Raw genomic sequence first — 19,348 nt, 5'->3', positions numbered from 1 at the left:
GCAACTCACAAATGTGAAGTAAAGCCTGGGTGTAGTAAGTCTTTGAAGCATCAGGGCCTTAGTGAATCAGCTTCCATAAAACAAAGCCGTTTAAGATTTGATCTCCCTGCACTACATGCTCTGCGCATTCAAATGGAAGATGGCTTGGCCTGTTAACATATAATAGAACTGTCATGATCCCCAAGGCATGCCTTGACAGTGAATATTAACAGAGAGAGATGAAAGCAAGTCACTGTGTGAATGTGATAGAGATATTTAAGGGGGTCATGCACTTTTCCCAGGAAAATGTAAATGCTATCGTTCCACTGTACTTTGTTCTTTATCTCAAGTCAGCCTGAGTGACGGATGCTGTAACTGACCAAGGCAACAAAGATGATATTTGCCAAGTCTCTTGAGAAGATTTGTATAATGGTGCATTAAATATCTTATATAAAAAAAATGCCTAATGAATAATCACTGAAAGTCTAATTTTGCTTTGATAACTTTTGTGATCCAGCTGCACCCCTATCCAGATTCCAGCTTCATGTACTAATACTGTACTCTGCTCAGGCACAACAGGCCTCGCTGTGGTTTGCCTAAAAGGAAAGTTAAAGCATATGAAGATGAGGCATGTTTTTCCTCCAGTTTGGATGCCCAGATGTTGCAATGGCAACTTCACGAGTGGCTCGGAATATTTACTGCCCAATGACAGGAAGCATGCCGTTCCCCTGTTTTCTATCGTTAATTCTTTGCACCTAGACACCGCCTTCCCACTCGAAGGGTATGTCCAGACTACCTGCCGGATCAGCGGGTAGCGATCGATTTATCAGGGATTGATGTATCGCATCTTGTCTAGACATGATATATCGATCCCCGATCATGCTCCCGTCGACTCCGGAACTCCACCAGAGCGAGCGGCGGTAGCGGAGTTGACGGGGGAGCCGCGGCCGTCGATCCCGCGCCATGAGGACGGGAGGTAAGTTGAAATAAGATACGTCGACTTCAGCTACGGTATTCCCGAAGCTGAAGTTGCGTATCTTACATCGAACCCGCCCCCCCGCCCCCCAGTGTAGACCAGGCCAAAGTGCTTTGCAGCACATGAAGGGCTTTGGGCTCCCACTGGGGAGACGGTAAATATAGGCCCTGATTTTCAGAGGTTCTATGCCTGCCACTCTCCTTGCCTTCCGCTGAACTGATCTACGGTCGGCACCTTGGGAAACTAGGCCCAAAGGGCCAGATTGTCCAAAGAACTGTGCAGCTCCCATCTCCCATTTTGGCATGAAGTGAAGTGGCTTTTGAAAGGCACTCACCTCCCTCCTAGGCACCGAACAATGGGAGCTCCTGGGTACTGAATGCTTATGAAAATCTGGCCCTGCCTAGGTGTCGAAAGTTGGATGTTCCCAGTGGAGGTACCCAAAGTTAGTGGACACTTTTGAAAATTCTGTCTTAACTTCCCAGGTCACACAAGAAATGTCTGGACTAGCCAAGAACAGAACACGGGTCTCCTGATGCCCAGGCCTGGGCCAAAACCACAGGACTGCCCTTCTGTATCTTTAACAGCTTCGTCATGAAAATCAAGGAAGTGGTTACCAATATTATACTACACTAAACTCTTCATGGAAAGCTGCTAGTCTACAAATGGATGGTGACTCAGCCATTTCATCGGCAATAAACTGCCAACTATAAAGGGACAAATCCACCTCTCTTTGCAGGAAACTCAGGGTTGGATCACAAGCTCTCCGCAGATCGACTCTGTTAGTGAGTGCTGTGAATGAGGCAGGGGCACACATTGAACAGATCGGATAACAAAGAAATAATGAACTACTGCCTTGTTCCCTGAGCACCGTATTGGCTGCAGCCTGAGTGATGCAGGGTGTGAAGGGGCAGCTGTCCCTCACTGGCTGGCAAAGGGTTAATAGCAGCCCTTGGAGTGGCTATGCAGAACCCAGCCAATCAGAGGAAGGCTTAGAAGCAGCCAATCAGGGCCAGGCTGGGCCCTACAAGAAGGGCTGCAGGGCAGAGAGGAGCCAGTCTCTCCCTGGAGCTTGAGGGAGAAAAACTGGCTGCTTGTAGAGAGAAGGGTCAGGGTCAGGGTCAGGGTCAGGGTAGCAAGCGGAGCTCCAGCCTGGCTGGCTTCCAGACTGAGGCCTTGATATAGGAGTCCAGTAGATGCTGGGGCTATGGGGAAGTGGCCCAGGGAAAGCAGGTCATGGCAGAGGGGAAGGAGAGGCAGTGAGCAGCTGCCAGCTATAGGGTGCCTGGGTTGGGGCTCAGAGTAGTGGGCCCCCCACTTTGCCCCACTGGCTGCCGAGGGAAGTGGCCAGCCAAAGGACTGCAATTTGCCACTGCAGCAAGAGGCTGGGTGAAGGACTGCAGGTTCCCCCCAGAAGGGAAGAGACAAGCGTGAGGGCCATGCCCTGAAGAGGACACCCTGGTCCGGGAGCCATGCGGGTCCCCACAGACAGTGGAGATGGTGGAGAAGCAGCGACGGAGAGCGAGACACCACAAGAGGGGAGCTCCCTGTTGATGGACAGAGGTAATTCCCGGAGCAACCAGCAAGAGGTGCCACGGTGATGAGCACAACCCATTACACAGGGGTTCTGTGGAAAAAATACTACGTGACCATGTCTTTAAAAAGCTGCATCATAAGGCAGGCTCACAAGGGGGCTGAATGAAAGCTCCCCAAGCATTTTCTAAGTTTTTAGTGCTTCACGGAGCAATACATTTATATAAAAAATAAATTAAAAATAAATAAATTATGGAGATATATCTATCTCATAGAACTGGAAGGGACCCTGAAAGGTCATTGAGTCCAGCCCCCTGCCTTCACTAGCAGGACCAAGGACCAATCTTAACATTTATTTAAGGTGGGGAGTTTTCATATGTGATTTCCTTTACAAATGGATAAAACAAAGACATTTCATCAGATGCTGTTATTTAAGATGCTCTGTCCTGTAAAGTGGGTGCATAATTTGATGCACATGCCTGTCTCACTGCATGCACAAAGATCATCATCGTTTCCTCCAGAAACTGAGAAAGCAGGAAACTCCAAGTAGATTAAAAACAGAGTTTGATGCTGTGGAAATGCCTCAGTTTATGAATGAGGCTACAGTTTTGGAGTGGAGGTCACAGTGTTCAGTCATCTTGAATCTGAATCAAATCCAGGACCCCTGCAGTGGTGGTTCCTTTCCCCCTCAGGCATTACAACCTGGCTCATGTGGTCGCAGCTCCCCTGGGGTTTGGCATGTCTGGCCCTCTGCCTCCATCTGTGGCAGGGTGGATGCTCCAAACCTGAGCAGCCCTGCGACCAGGTGGGCTAGGTGACAACACAGGGAGCTGGGCCGAGCTCTGCAGGACAGCAACCGCTGCTGTGGGATGCGTGTAGGTTGGGCTGGCTCTGCAGTCCTCCTCCCCAGCCTGAGACAGGCTCCTCTAGCCCCTTGCTGGCCCCCTTGGCGTGACACGGCCTTGTTTTCCCACACCTCCGCTCTGAAACGGAGGACGATTTTCCAGGGGAAAAACTGCAGCCGTGTTGAAGAAGCCCAGCCTGTGCCCAAAGGGAGTAACCTCATGTGGTGATTATTGCAATCCTGTCTGTGCTCCCGCCCTTTCACCCCAGGCTCGCCCTGGTTGCTAGAAACCCCCTGTGCTCGCTTTGTTACTGCAGGTAGCACTTCTGTTCATTGTGACGGGAATATTCCCTGCACCGTCCCCTCACCTAACCCGTCTCATGGCTCTTCCTGGCCACTGCTTGGCTCCAGCAATGTCAGACAGAGCAAAGGGACTTTGCAGTGCAGTGGCTGGGAAATAAGCCTACGTTTCGATGGCTATTAGAGGGCAGGGACTTGCAAAAGAAACACTGTCCAGCATTCCCCGGCTGCCATTAGCCAGGGCAATTCCATTTCACTTTAATGGGAGATGCATCTAGCAAGCACCATCGCTGAGTACACCCGGCCCTTGGCAGCTTATGCAATCACAAGGTAGCTGAGTCCTAAAGGAAGAGGAAGCCCCCGGGAAAGAGAAGAGTTAATCTTCCTCTTTTCCTTTGTGTGAGCCCCCTCCGAGCTTTGCATTCTCCTCTCTGATCTTTGCCAGAAGCCAAGTAACTGACGCAGATCCCAGAAAACATAATGTCTGATTTTTGCTCATCCCTCCCCCTAGTTTGGAACGACGCAGGGAAGCTGCCTGAGGAAAGCTCCACAACGTTTTGCTCCATGGGCAAAAGGTTCGTTTTTCCCTGTCGAAGGGCAAAGACTGTGGTTTTCCTGCCTGTTTACTTTCAGGGCTCAAGTCCTTGTAACACCACTTCCAGATCCCCAAGAGCTGTGAGTCTTTAACGTTTTCCCAGGCACGAAGTGTCATCCCCAACACGTGGGTCTGATAGTTTGACAAGTAAAGTTTCCACAAGTTCAAAACTATCCATCTCTCTCCCCTGCGTGACTCCAGCAAGCTCAGTTGTTGCCATGGGATTGGTTTCTAGAGGAATGCTGAGTCCCACCGAGGTGGTGGTGGTGGTGGTGGAATTGTTACTTTTCTTCCCTGGAAAGAGAGGGAAGGTGACCTCAGGGTGAAAGTGCTTCAGTGGGACCCAGGAGACCTTGGTTTAGTTCCTGGCTCCATCAGAGACCCCCTGGCTGAGCTTGGGGGCCGGATTTTCACCGGGCTGTAGCTGCCCAAAGAGGCAGACAGGCGCCTAGTGAGATTTACAAAGCGCCTGAGCAGGGTGGGTTTGCTCACGTAGGCACGGCTGAAAAGTCCGCTGGTGGGAGCTGTGGCTGGAGAAGCCGGGGTGTGTGCATGTGAGCTCGTCGGAGGCGCACACGGCCAGCATAAGACAAGCCAGGCCCCTTGGGGCCTGCTGCAGACCTCCCATTGGCCTTGGCTGGGGGCCTGGAGCCCCGTATACCTGGGCTGTGCAGAGGCCCTCAGAAGAGCCCTCAGAACAGCCGTGGAATGACTAGCCAGGCCCCCCTTGCATGGCTGGGGTGGCCACTGGCCCCCCCAGCACCCCAGCGGACAATGGGTCTAGGACTGCTATCACTGTGTAGAAGGCAGGCCTCCCGCCCGCCCACACAGCACGGACAGGCCCTCCCGAGCCCGCCTGTGACTCTCCTGCACAGAGCTGTTTATAGCTCACACCGGGAGAGAAGGGGATTTCAGCCGTAAAGCAGAGCCTGTCTGAATCGATTGGCTGGGCTACAGGAAGCCTCTCACCATCACTACAAGGTGCTTTTGTGAGTCACACAGACAACATCGGGCTTGGCACAGCCCCACTACTCCGCCTGGCTAGCGGAGGCGCCCACGGCTGTGTTGCTGTTGCCTAGGCTGGCGGCAGGGGGAAGGCCTGGGAAAGCACTGATTACTGTGGCAAGAACCAGGAATCACAGTGCAACAAAGGGGAACTGAATGTAGGGGGTTGGGAGGGATTCGTGCCCCTAATGTTGAGAGAATATAGCAGGAAGCAGCCCAGGGATTATGATAATAACCCCTAGCTCTTGTAGCTCTTCTAGTCATTGATTTCAAAGTGCGTCACAAAGGCAGTCAGTATTATAGCTCAATTTTACAGATGGGGAAACTGAGGCACATAGTGACTTGCCTAAGGTCACCCAGGATGCCAGTGGCTAGGACCCAGTTCTCCTGAGACCCAGTCCAATGCACTATCCACTAGGCACCACTGCTTTCAAGGTGTATAACATGGTAACAGTACTGGGGCAAACCCTGCCGGGAGCCCAAACCGCAATGCAGATTGCGGGTGAGTGAGCACTGCAGGTTCTGTCCCATTGGCGCACAGCACCACGCAGAGGTTCCTAGTGGGGCTGGATGCTTTTATCTGGCGTTGCGGTCAGGCATTTGCCTACAAAGCAACAAGGGTTTGGTTCACACTGCAGTCATGCTTCTTCCCCGGGAGGACGTGGTGTGAATTCAGATGCTTTCAGCATGCTGCGATTCATGTGTCAACGAATGAGGCATTAAAGGCTCCTCCCCACCCTAATGACCATCAAAACATCCTTGGTCGCCAGTGGAACATGAACAACTCCTTGGGATCCAGCCCCTTGAGCTGGCGGGTTGATTTTACAATCTTCTTTCTCACCAGGGGGCTGACTCCAACCCCTGAGGAGACCTCTACACTCTGAGCTGGCGGTGTACGTTTGAACTTCTCGCTCAAGGACACATACCCACCCTAGCGCCATTAGAAGCACAGCACCGCGGGAGGGGTTAGCCACCCCTAGGGTGATGCTAGGCACGTCTTCTAGTGGCTAGCTTCTCCCTCTGCGCGTGCTGTGGGGGCAGCATTGCGATTTTTAGTGTGCTGGCTTGACCAGCGTTAGCCTGGGTTGTGACGATTCTCAGGGCACCCAGGACTGAGAGTCACCCTCCAGCAAGTAGAAAGTAGATGAAGACATTTAAAAAACCCATGTGGGGACATAATGGGGCTGTGCTGGCTGGCATCACCTAGGGATCTGGCCCAGGCTTTTTTAACTAATCATTAATCTTGCTGAGGTTTTGGAATTCAGCCACTTTATCCAAAGAAAGCACGTCAGCTACTCTTTGTTTATCATGTTTCAATATGGGCTGACAAGGTAATGCAGGTCTCCGTGTTGCTAATGTAGACGTGCATAACCAAGCCTTGTTACAGAATTTAAATCTTTAACTAAGTTGTCAATATACTTTCAGCTCTAAGGAATTATCACAACTCATCTTGTAAATTCAGTCTAGGGCCCCCGAAGGCCAGGAGGGTTTTACTTCTTTCCCAGAGTGGAAATGACAAAATGTCGGAGGGAAATTCTTTCCCATTCAGTTGGACTGGATCATACGTCACGTGTCAGGAAATCAGGTTACGTTAGAATAGTTCTTATTAAGAGCTCATGACGAAGCCCCCCCCGTGTCCCACAGGTTAGGGACGTGGGGCTGCCAACCACTTTACCTACGTGTCATAGGTGACGTTGAGCACCAACGCTACCTCCTGCCTCTATCTTTCTTTACCTTAAATTAAAGAGTTTTCTTTCTTCCCTCTTACCCTGAGCTGTTCTGCTTTGTATGGATTTTTGCTGGAAAAGGCCTTGATCCTACTAAAATACCCCATGGGAGGTAGTAGTGCGATGAGTAAATAATCTTCATGTCTACGGGACTACTCCTAGTAGTAAGCACTACACGCAGGAGAGCATGATTGCAGGACTGGGCCCTCAGTAATTGATAACACAGAGTTTCTTCATCTCTTATAGATGTTGGGAGAGTGAGGAGTGGGTGAGAATCTCCCTGACATGCCCTGGATCCATTACATCTGGCTCAGTATTGATCCCATGCCCAGGAGTGGTGCCAGGGTTTCTGGCGCCCTAGGCAGAATTCGGGGGGCGGCATTTTGTGCGCTCCCCACAGGGCGCGTGGGAGCTTCTGGTTCCACTCCCATCGCGCCGCCGAAGAAGGACTCTCTGCCGAAATGCCGCAGGCGACAGTGGCAGTCATTGAGCTGCTCAACTGCCTGCCGCTCTTTTCCGCGGCACGTCGGCAGAAGGTCCTTCAGCGGCGCGACAGGAGCCGAACTGGGAGCTCCCGTGCGCCCTGTGGGGAGCGCACAAAATGCCGTCCCCCGAATCCAGGCGCCCTAGGCAACCGCCTTAGCCTAGGGTCGCCTAATGGAAGCGCTGGCCCTGCCCATGCCTGTCCTCCTATGGGAACCTGCTTCCAAGCTGGGAACCCTGATGCTTCTTGAGACTCTTGGTCTGGTTCTGAGATCTGCCTTGCTGTGCTAGGAGACTGGGCCCAGAGGGAGGGATTGTTGGACACTGAGGTGAATAGGAGTGCCAGACCAAGCCGTTAGGCCCTGATCCTGGTCCCATTATGACAAATGTGTGAGTTTTCCCCTGCATTCAGTGGAGGCAGTCTTGGGGAAAACCCAATCCCTTTCTCCCTAGCCAAGGGAGACAGAGACAGAGCAGTTCCAGTGTGTGGCTGGGAGGTGGGGCTGGATGCAGAATGACTGCGGAGAGGGTATTCATGCCCAGCAGTGCAGAGCTCAGATCTGTGGGCTGCCAGGCGTGCTAGGGCACTGGGGCGGGTAGCAGGACAGGGCAGCAGAACTGCTGCTATGCAGATCCATCCCCTCACTTCTAGCGGGGGAGCGGCTGCACACTGGAGTGACTCCACTGGTGAGCGGCAGCTCGCAGAGTGGGGAAAGGATTCCTGCCCCTTGCCAAGGGGCCCAGCACAAAGCCTATTACTGGGGGACACCCCTGGAGTCACTGGGTCAGGTGAACTCCTGATTCTAGTCCCTAAGCTGTGGTCTGAGAATTACAGCTCATGTCATCTCTAACATGTCTCCCTGAGAAGCATGTTCCATGAAGCTACTTGAATCAAAGTATGGAGCTGTCATTACGATGCTTAACTAGCATTGATTTTTCACTAATGACACTGGTGGTGACCAAATATTTGTGCTCACATAGAATGCCAATAGCCAGGAGACAATTCTCTCCCTCTCATCAGCTCACACATGCAGCTGCTGCTTTCCTAACATGAATTATTGACATCGAAAAGAGAAGCGCTCTCTCCAGGGAAGTATTAGACTATTAGATTTTTTTTCTTTCACAAGAAATTCAGGTATTTCAAAATTACTTTCTGTTCCAAATCATAGTGAACAGTCAAAATATTCCAAAAAGTTTTGAACCGGAACAGAAAATGTCAACATTTTTTGATGTAAATGAAAGGATTCAATAGGTCAAAATGAATTTTCTCCTCTCAAATTGTCAATTTGAGATGAAATCTTTTGTTTTGAAGTGCCAGTCCAAGCCAAACATTTATATTCTCCCAAGCAGAATTTTTTTTTAAAAAAAAGTTAGTCTAAATCAACATTTTCCCATGAAAGGTTTCTATTTCAAAACAATCCCGTTTTCTGGTGGGAAAATGTTTTAGTCATGAAATTTCTATCAGCTCTAAAAAGTCAGATCTTTTGATATGGGGGATTCTAAATCTGAACATTTACACAGTTACATTTTAAAGGTGCAAAACGTTCTTTAGTCCATCCAGCCTAGCTTTTTGGTATTACAGAGGACAGTACAAAATAGGAAGATAGGAATTTCCAGACTGGATCAGATTGTGGTCCATCTAGTCTAGTATCTAACCTCTGCCAGGTTTCAGAGTAGCAGCCGTGTTAGTCTGTATCCGCAAAAAAAAAAAGGTACTTGTGGCACCTTAAAGACTAACAATGAGTTTTTTTTGATGATCGTGTGAGAGCTGCAGAGCTGCAGCTCAGCTCAGCTCATGCTAAAATAAATTTGTTAACCTCTGCCAGTGGCCAGTACCAGCTGCTTCAGAGGAAGGTGCAAAAACTCCTACAATAGGCAGTTATGGGCTAACCTGCCCCAGGGACAGTCTCCTCCTCAACCTCCCCTAGTTAGAGATCGACTGCTGCATTAACTCATGGGATTTATGTCCATGCCAATGTTGTTTAATTTCAAAACTTTGCTATTACAATTCTAGACCTGTTTTATTCCTATAAATGTTTGATGCTGCTAAGCTTTTTGACATTGATAATATCCTGGTGCAATGAGTTCCAAAGGCCAATTTTGCATTGTTTGGGGAAAAATATCCCCATGAAGCATATCAGTCTTATTTCTCTGTTTCTACTATATCCTTTCTGAGACCTCTGTGAGCAGAACTGCATTTAGCTGCGTGACTTCCAGTAGAACTCTGGACTAAGCAATATGGGGAGGATTGAAACTTGTTCTGACACTTATTTAAGCTAAAAGCTCCTACAAATGGAAAAGGTGATGAAAGGTTGTTTCCCCTCCCCCCAGGTATTAAAACACAACAAGAAAGCAGGAGGAGAAGATGCTGATTCATGAGACCTTGTGAAAACTAGATAAGATGGTGAGAAGATTGTGTTGACCAAAGGCATGAAAGAGGCATGAGTCACAGAAGAGGTGAGAAGCTGTTTGAGTTATACACCCTGCTCCTCCATTGCCAAAGATAACAGCAGGACTTGTTAATAAAGCTGATTTGTTAGAGATCAGGTCACTTCTTACCCTCTGCCTCACTGAGATCCACGCCAAGGCTGGGGGTGCAGATTTATGGGTAGGATTTGCAGTCTGGTTATATGACCGTCATTCTCCCACACTCCATTTATTGCACCTATTTATCCACCCTGCTGGCTGAAGGACATTCCTGCCAGCCATAACTTTCGCTGTTACACAACGGGTATCTAAAGTCACTCATAAGGAGTGGGTGTTGAAATACGATGAAGAAACCTGCAGAATGGGAGAAACCACTACTAGAATCAGAGTGAGGTAGGTTTAGTTTATGGAAATCTTTCCTTAGTGGCCCATAGAGAGTGGCCATGTGGTGCATTCCCCTAAACCCATGGCTATCCTGTGACCCACAAGGGTCTCTGGTTATCCACAGACACAGGGGCCTAGATTCACACAGGTACTTGAAGTCCCCGTTTTAGGTTCCACTACGACTCACAAAACTGCCCCTGAATCCTGCCGGTGTCTAAACTCCCGTGGCTCCCTCTAGGGGCCTGGGTTCCGCTCCCCCACCTGAGGGCCAGGGCGAGGCACGATCTGGGGAGGATAGGCCCACGGAACTCGTGTGCGGGGCCCAATCCGGTCGGCGTGCTCAGATAGGGACCCGCACGCGAGCTCACCCCAAACAGCTGGGGGAGGAGCTCCCTCATAACGCTTAGCCCAGTGGTTAGCCCCCTGGAAGGTGGGAGACTCTTGGCTCACGTCACCCCTCTTCCTGAGGGGAAGAGGGTTGAACAGGGATCTGGTCCCTCCCAGGTGAGTGCCTGAGCCATGGAGCAAGGGTCTAGTCTGCCGGGAAACTCCCTCATCTCTCCTGTGGAAGCTGCTGGATGGGGGCTATAGAATTAAAGAGTTAGTGGAGCAGAGGGACGGAATCCTGTGTCTGCCAGGTGAGTTCTTTAACCAGCAGCTACAGAGTCCCTCTCTCCCACAGTCACTCTTTCATTATTTAGTCACAGGGGCACAGCTTGAGCAGGAGAGAGTGAGGGGCCCCCGCCCACCAGAATGTCCCACCGCCCAATGGTTAGAGCGCACACTAGCGAGGTGGTGGAAGACCCCCTAGTGAAATCCCTTTTCCCCCTCAGGCGGGGTTCCTAAACCAGAGGGCTCTCAAGTAAGTACCCTGACCAGTGGGCTGAAAGTGAGGGGCGACGTCCTCCTCTGCCTCCCCCTCGTCTTCAGGTGCTGAGCTCCCACGAGCGGTCATGGCTGAGCATCGCCAGCAGAGAAAGGCACTGATCTCTGTGAGAGGCATAGATGCTGGAACCTGGAGTGCTGCAGCACCCCCTGGCTTGAACTGGTTTCCATCATATAGAATCATAGAAGATTAGGATTGGAAGGGACCTCAGGAGGTCATCTAGTCCAACCCCCTGCTCAAAGCAGAACCAACCCCAACTAGATCATCTCAGCCAGGGCTTTGTCAAGCCTGACCTTAAAAACCTCTAAGGATGGAGATTCCACCACCTCCCTAAGTAACCCATTCCAGTGCTTCACCACCCTCCTAGTGAAATAGTGTTTCCTAATATCCAACCTAGACCTCCCCCACTGCAACTTGAGACCATTGCTCCTTGTTCTGTCATCTACCACCGCTGAGAACAGCCTAGCTCCATCTTCTTTGGAACCCCCCTTCAGGTAGTTGAAGGCTGCTATCAAATCCCCCTTCATTCTTCTCTTCTCTTCTAAATAAGCCCAGTTCCCTCAGCCCCTTCAGTTTGTCCACACCCTTTCTGTAGTGGAGGGCCCAAAACTGGACACAATACTCCAGGTGTGGCCTCACCAGTGCCGAATAGAGGGGAATAATCACTTCCCTCAATCTGCTGGCAACGGTCCTACTAATGCAGCCCAATATGCCATTAGCCTTCTTGGCAACAAGGGCACACTGCTGACTCATATCCAGCTTCTCATCCTCTGTAATCCCCAGGTCATTTTCTGCAGAACTGCTGCTTAGCCAGTCGGTCCCCACCCTATAGCAGTGCATGAGATTCTTCCGTCCTAAGAGCAGGTTTCTGCACTTGTCCTTATTGAACCTCATCAGATTTCTTTTAGCCCAATCCTCCAATTCGTCTAGGTCACTCTGGACCCTGTCCCTACCCTTCAGCGTATCTACCTCTCCCCCCAGCTTAGAGTCATCCGCAAACTTGCTGAGGGTGCCATCCATCCCATCATCCAGATCATTAGTGAAGATGTTGAACAAAACTGGCCTGAGGACCGATCTCTGTTAAGCCAAGCTGGTCGCCTGCCATATTTGCTATTCTTTCTGCATATCGGGATGGTTTGTTCCCACCCCTCAATAAGGCTTCTTTAAAATACAGCCAGCTCTCCTGGACTCCTTTCTCCCTCATGTTAGCCTCCCATGGGATCCTGCCCATCAGTTCCCTGAGGGAGTCAAATTTTGCTTTTCTGAAGTCCAGGGTCCGTATTCTGCTGCTCTCCTTTCTTCCTTTCATCAGGATCCTGAACTGCCCAGGTTGCCACCCTCTTCTACTGTCCCTACCAATTCGTCCCTGGTTGTGAGCAGCGGGTCAAGAGGAGCACAGCCCCTAGTTGGTTCCTCCAGCACTCACACCAGGAAGTTGTCCCCAACACTCCAAAAACTTCCTGGATTGTCTGTGCACTGCTGTATTGCTCTCCCAGCAGATGTCAGGGTGATTGAAGTCCCCCATGAAAACCAGGGCCTGTGATCTGGAAACTTCTGTTAGTTGTCCGAAGAAAACCTCGTCTACCTCATCCTGCTGGTTTGGTGGCCTATAGCAGACGCCCGCCATGACATCACCCTTGTTGCTCTCACCGCTAAACTTAATCCAAAGACTCTCAACAGGCTTTTCTCCAGTCTCATATTGGAGCTCTGAGCGATCATTCTGCTCTCTTACATATGGTGCAACTCCCCACCTTGTCTCCCACATCTGTCCTTCCTTTTCTTCCACACCTGTCCTTATACCCATCCATGACAGTGCTCCAGTCATGTGAATTACCCCACAAACTCTCTGTTATTCCAATCACATCATAGTTCCTTGACTGTGCCAGGACTTACAGTTCTTTCTGCTTGTTTCTCAGACTTGTTGCATTTGTGTACAGGCACCTAAGATAACTAGCCGATTGCCCTACTTTCTCAGTATGAATCGGGAGGCCTCCCCTGTTGCACCCTCCTCCTTGTGTTTCCTCCCGGTATCCCACTTCCCCACTTACCTCAAGGCTTAGGTCTCCACCCTCCAGCAAACCTAGTTTAAAGCCCTCCTCACTAGGTTAGCAAGCTTGCCTGCGAAGATGGTCTTCCCTCTCTTCGTTAGGTGGATCCCATCTCTTCCTAGCAATCCTTCTTCCTGGAACAACATCCCATGGTCGAAGAATCTAAAGCCCTCTCTGCGACGCCACCCATGTAACCACGCATTTACCTCCACAATTTGATGGTCCCCACGTGGACCTTTTCCTTTAACAGAGAGGAGGAACAAGAACACGACTTGAGCCTCAAACTCCTTTATCCTTCTTCCCAGAGTCACATAGTTTGCAATGACCCAGTCGAGGTCATTCTGGGCAGTATCATTGGTGCCCACGTGGAGAAGTAGGAAGGGGTAGCAGTCCGAGGGCTTGATCGCTCTCGGCAGACACTCCATCACCTCCTGAATTCTAGCTCCAGGCAAGCAGCACACTTCTCGAGTTTCCCGGTCTGGACGGCAGATGGATCACTCTGTCCCCCTTAGGAGGGAGTCCTCGACCACCACCATCACCCATCTCCTCCTCTTGGCAGTGGTGGTCGTGGAACCCTCATCCCTAAGACAGTGCATCCCAGGCCTTCCGGTTGATGAGGTCTCCCTCTGATAACTCAGATGACTCTTCCAAACCATTCTTCACCGTAGTACCTGTGCAGAGAGCCCAAAATCCGTTTCTTAGCTCTACCTGCATTGGGGGTACGTGGTCTCTCCTCTTTCTTCTTCTGGAGGTCACATGCTGCCAGTTTTCTTCCCTGGTCTGCACTGCCCTCTCTGATTCTTCAGCATGCTCTGCCTGCAGTACCAAACACTGACTTCTGTCCAGAAAATCTTCATTTTCTCTGATGTAACGCAGGGTTGATATTGGGTCTCTAGTCCTTTAACCTTCTCTTCCAATATGGAGACCAGCTTGTTCTTAGAGGGTTTCCAGTTTGGTTCAACGGCTCTCAGTGCCCCTACTACATAAATTGTTCCAGCACCCCTAGTGGGAGGGGCAGGGCGTGGCACACCCTCCGCCGTGTTGGCATCTTTCATTGGCTAGGTTGGGTGGCACCCCATTTAGCATGCTGCCTTTTGTCACCTGATCGGGTGTCTCTCTCTCCCCAGGCAGTGTATAGCACCTAACTCAGGGGTTGTGAATCATGACATGTGCCTGTGATTTTCTAGGCACCTAGGAGTTAGGCAGTGGCGCTGGAACACTTTTACTAGTGGGGTGCTGAAAGCCAGCCCCCTTACTCTGGTCTGCACTCTGGAGCTGGGAGTGGGGACCCAGACAGCGGTTAGAGGGCTGAGGGTGGGATCGGAGCCCCGGGTGCGGGGCAGCAGCCGGGCCCCTGCGTGAGGGGCCAGAAGTGGGACCCCGAATGAGGGGCCAGGAGCAGAGCTGGGGCTGCAGCCAAGACCCTGCATGTGGGTATGGGAGCAGAGCCCAGGGCACGGAGCTGGGATCCCACACGCAGGGCCAGGAGCGGAGCCCTGGGCTCAGGGCTGGCAGCCAGGACCCCGTGTTGAGGGCCAGAAGCAGTGCTCCAGCCATGGGTCTGGGACCCCGCATGCGGGGCCAGGAGCAGAGCGCCGTGTCAAACCTGGGGGTGCTGCAGCATCCCCCGCGCCTATGGAGTTAGGTGCTCTGACACTGACCATTGCAACACTACGTACCTTTGTGAATCTAGGCTAGGATCATTCTGCCCCGCTGCCTATGCTACCCCATCCTGCACTGCACCACAGCTCCATGTGCTCCCTGCTGCTCCATACCCCCATGCCACCCTCAGAGAAGGGAACTCCACTGACATCAGCACAATCTGTTGTGGGCAATCCTGGCTGCGTTGGTATAGGCCAGAGAGGCTGGCTCTAGCCCAGCCTCGGGCCACCTCCTTCTCTGTCCAAGAAGCCCATATCCCATGAGACTGCTTGGAGCCAGAGCAGGTGAGAAGAAGGTTGGAAGCTCAAAGACGGGCTGGAGCCTCTCGCTGAAGAGGGAGCTGCTGGGGCATGTCTGGGACAGAGAGGCTCTGGAGGGGAAATGCGTAGGAACAACCATGACTGGTATGCAAGTTGTGTTTAGCTGTGTTTGAGTTACGAGTAAAGCCAGACCTCAGGAAGAGAGGAAGGCAGCTCTCTACAGCGACTGAACCTCATTTATTAGGAGCAGCTATAAAACGCTGGCCCTGACAAAGCAAGTTCATTTGTTTCAGCTAACAAATCAGATCTTTTAGCTAGAGGAGCCCGGTCCTTACCCTTAAGATGAGCTCACAATGCGAGGGGTGGATATTTGGACTGGATAGCTTCACCATTTCTCATGTGAGCTGCCTTTTTGCATTATACCACCAGCGTGGCTTTTCTTTGCATTAATGCAATTGATATGGCTAAGCATGCAGACAGGCTTTCGAGTTGTTAAAGAAAGCGGCTTCGAGAACACCCTGAGTAATTGGAGTGGTGAATTATTGGAGTTACTGGATAGGCAAATCCCCCTGTGTTGCATCTCAGGGAATTCTTTTAAATGTTAATCTGCACCTGCTGTGGGCAGAGGGAAGAGAGGTGATGGATATGTGTGGGAAGGCAATCGATAGGCCATGGGGACCTACACAAGAGGCATATTCTGGTTTCATGTCTGTGTGAATCAGGAGCAGCCCCACTGGATCCAACGGACTAATGCTGGTGTATGCGAGAAGAAAATCAAGCCCCTAGTGACGTTTCTGTCTAATCCCTCTAGGTATTTATTTCCATGTTCATTGCCATGGTATCCAAGCCCCTGTGCCGTATGTGAGTTTGAGGCTCCCTTGGGCTGTGTCCTTGTCAGACTGGAGCTGACTCTGCCCATGTGTGTGAGATTCAGTTCTTCAGATATGTTGGAGAATAACACCTACATTACGTAAAAGCAGCAAAGAGTCTTGTGGCACCTTATAGACTAACAGACGTTTGGGAGCATGAGCTTTCGTGGCTGAATACCCACTTCGTCGGATGCATGTAGTGGAAATTTCCAGGGGCAGGTATATATAAGCAAGCAAGAAGCAGGCTAGAGATAACGAGGTTAGTTCAATCAGGGAGGATGAGGCCCTGTTCTAGCAGCTGAGGTGTGAAAACCAAGAGAGGAGAAACTGGTTTTGTAGGATGGCCACCTTAAGATCTGCTATTGTGTGGCCAGGGAGGTTGAAGTGTTCTCCTACAGGTTTTTGTATATTGCCATTCCTAATAATGTACCCAGAAGCCTCCTACTGCAGGACAAACCCAAGAAAGAAACCAACAGGACTCCACTGGCCATCACATACAGTCCCCAGCTAAAACCCCTCCAACGCATCATCGGGGATCTACAACCCATCCTGGACAATGATCCCACACTTTCACAGGCCTTGGGTGGCAGGCCAGTCCTCGCCCACAGACAACCTGCCAACCTGAAGCATATTCTCACCAGCAACTGCACACCGCACCATAGTAACTCTAGCTCAGGAACCAACCCATGCAACAAACCTCGATGCCAACTCTGCCCACATATCTACACCAGCAACACCATCACAGGACCTAACCAGACCAGCCACACCATCACCGGCTCATTCACCTGCACGTCCACCAATGTAATATATGCCAGCAATGCCCCTCTGCTATGTACATCGGCCAAACTGGACAGTCTCTACGGAAAAGGATAACTGGACACAAATCAGATATTAGGAGTGGCAATATACAAAAACCTGTACGTGAACACTTCAACCTCCCTGGCCACACAATAGCAGATCTTAAGGTGGTCATCCTGCAGCAAAAAAACTTCAGGACCAGACTTCAGAGAGAAACTGCTGAGCTTCAGTTCATCTGAAAATTTGACACCATCAGCTCAGGATTAAACAAAGACTGTGAATGGCTTGCCAACTACAGAACCAGTTTCTCCTCTCTTGGTTTTCACACCTCAGCTGCTAGAATAGGGCCTCATCCTCCCTGATTGAACTAACCTCGTTATCTCTAGCCTGCTTCTTGCTTGCTTATATATACCTGCCCCTGGAAATTTCCACTACATGCATCCGACGAAGTGGGTATTCACCCACGAAAGCTCATGCTTCCAAACGTCTGTTAGTCTATAAGGTGCCACAAGACTCTTTGCTGCTTTTACAGATCCAGACTAACACGGCTACCCCTCTGATACCTACATTATGGACACAGAGTCGCTCATACATTTCCCATCGCTGGGTCATTTCTTGCTCAGGATATGAGAGAACTCAGGAATGTTCATTTGGCTCTTCTCTCTCTCGTTGTACTCCAGCGCCATGTCTGCACAGTAGCACCGGGAGACCTTGCTTTGCCGTTTTAGAGCACATGCGCAAACTCTGTGTTTCAGATTTAGAACAAAAACACAAGAATTTGAGGCTCGGAAAAACGTGAGCTACCGTATGGCCGTGATTTCCTCCCCATTGATGTCACTGCAAAGAGAGTGGAGCCCATATTTGGAAACTGGATTTTCGTTGAAAAAGAGAAGGTTTTAATTAAGGGGAAAGATTGAAAATAACAAGCATAACCCAAACTATGTGCTAGAGATGCCACAGAGCAAAGCACCCCAATGAGTTTCCATACCTGAGCGAAGAACTCATACCCCAGTAGCATATATCATTTGGGTTCAAGTAGTCCCCAGAGACACCAGCAGAGATCAGGGCCTCACTGGAACTGCGGTGGGCTAGAGCCATTGCAACTCTGGACTGCGTAGGGGGTCATCCCCCACCAGCCAGCAGCAGGGGCCTTTTGCTGCGGTCTGTGTGCAGGGTTTTTCTCCATTTGGTTGATTTTTCCCTGAGAGCCCAACAGGGAGTCTCTGCACCCGCTCTTGGCTGGGTATGGCCTAGCAGCTTTCCTCCTCTTTTGGCAATAGCCTGCGCTAGCCATGCGGTGGGCTGCGGCTTCCTGGGACTCGGCCCTCTGGCCAGGTCACTTTTAGTCTGACCCCTTCTGGGAATAGCCGAGTCCAGCACACCACTGGTCTGGCTGCCTCACGCCAGAGCTTAGGCCCAACTTCAGGCTTTTGGTGCTGCCAGTCCTTGGCCCCGGGGCCTTCACGCCCTGCCGTAGGTGGGCCGGTGGGTTCCAGTCCAGGTACCCTCTGTGAAGTCTGTGAGAGACCTTCTGCTGTATCCCTGGGCTGCTTCCTGCCAAGCCCTCACAGGCCTGTCCAAAAGAGGAACCAAACTGGTTATGGGGGGCAAAGGAGAAAAGACACAAGCTGATCCCGCCCTAAGTGGGCTCCGACATCTAGGTCTTGGGACCTGGGCTCCGGGATCTGCACTGCTGCCTCTGGGGTTCCAGGGGGAGTTTCAGGAGCTGGTTTTGACCTGTAAAGCTCTAAGTGGCTTTGGCCCTGCGGACCTGCTGGTGCCTCTCTCCCCAGGGACACACCACAGCTGGGATCAGCACGGGGCTGCGGCTGGAGCAGCACCGGCAGATTGAGAGGGGGCTGGGGGGCTGGCTGGGAGGGCCCTGTGGGGTGGGACTTCACTCCCAGCCCCTCTCTGAAATATCCCTGGTCCAACGCCCAGTGGGGCTCACTGCCACATTCCTCTTTCCCACAGCCCTTTGGAAGTGGAGGATCATGGGAGGGACCAGCTGAGGCAGTGGGGGTCCCACTGCTGTTGCACTGTAGTTATGTTGGGTGTTTGTGAGGTATTGGTTGGTTATGTGCACGGCACCTGGCTAGCTGCTCGCCATCAGTGTGTCTACACAGCTAGGATAAATACAGGAAAGTCACTCTGCTGGGGGTGTCCAAAGGCAGCTGGCAGCCAGTCAGTCCCTGCCCCAAAGAGCTTGCAGTCTGGGACCCCGACCCTGCCATGGCACCCAACGGGAGGGGATCTAGAATGCACAAGGCGCTATCTCAGAGTCACTGTGCTGCTGGGTCAATGTGCGTGGCACAGCTACAGATGGGTCCACACGGGCGTGGCTCTGCCCAGACACGAAGGAGGCAGGAATGTTCCCCTGAGAGGAGGGTCAGGGTGGGAGTGCGCTGGAGGAGGGGTGGGGGAGGGCAGAAGGCAGGTGAAAGCATTAGAGGCAGAATGGGAATGTCCTCTGACCCCTCTTCCAGTGATTAACCCCCATTCTGTTGCGTACCGAGCTCTGTGTCGTCGCTCTTGTGCTGACCCACCAAGAGTCTTTCCCCGAGACATTTTGGAG

The sequence above is a fragment of the Mauremys reevesii genome, linkage group 6 (genome assembly GCF_016161935.1).
Source record: "Mauremys reevesii isolate NIE-2019 linkage group 6, ASM1616193v1, whole genome shotgun sequence".
In the NCBI taxonomy this organism is placed as follows: Eukaryota; Metazoa; Chordata; order Testudines; family Geoemydidae; genus Mauremys; species Mauremys reevesii.
Note: the sequence above shows the minus strand (reverse complement) of the source record.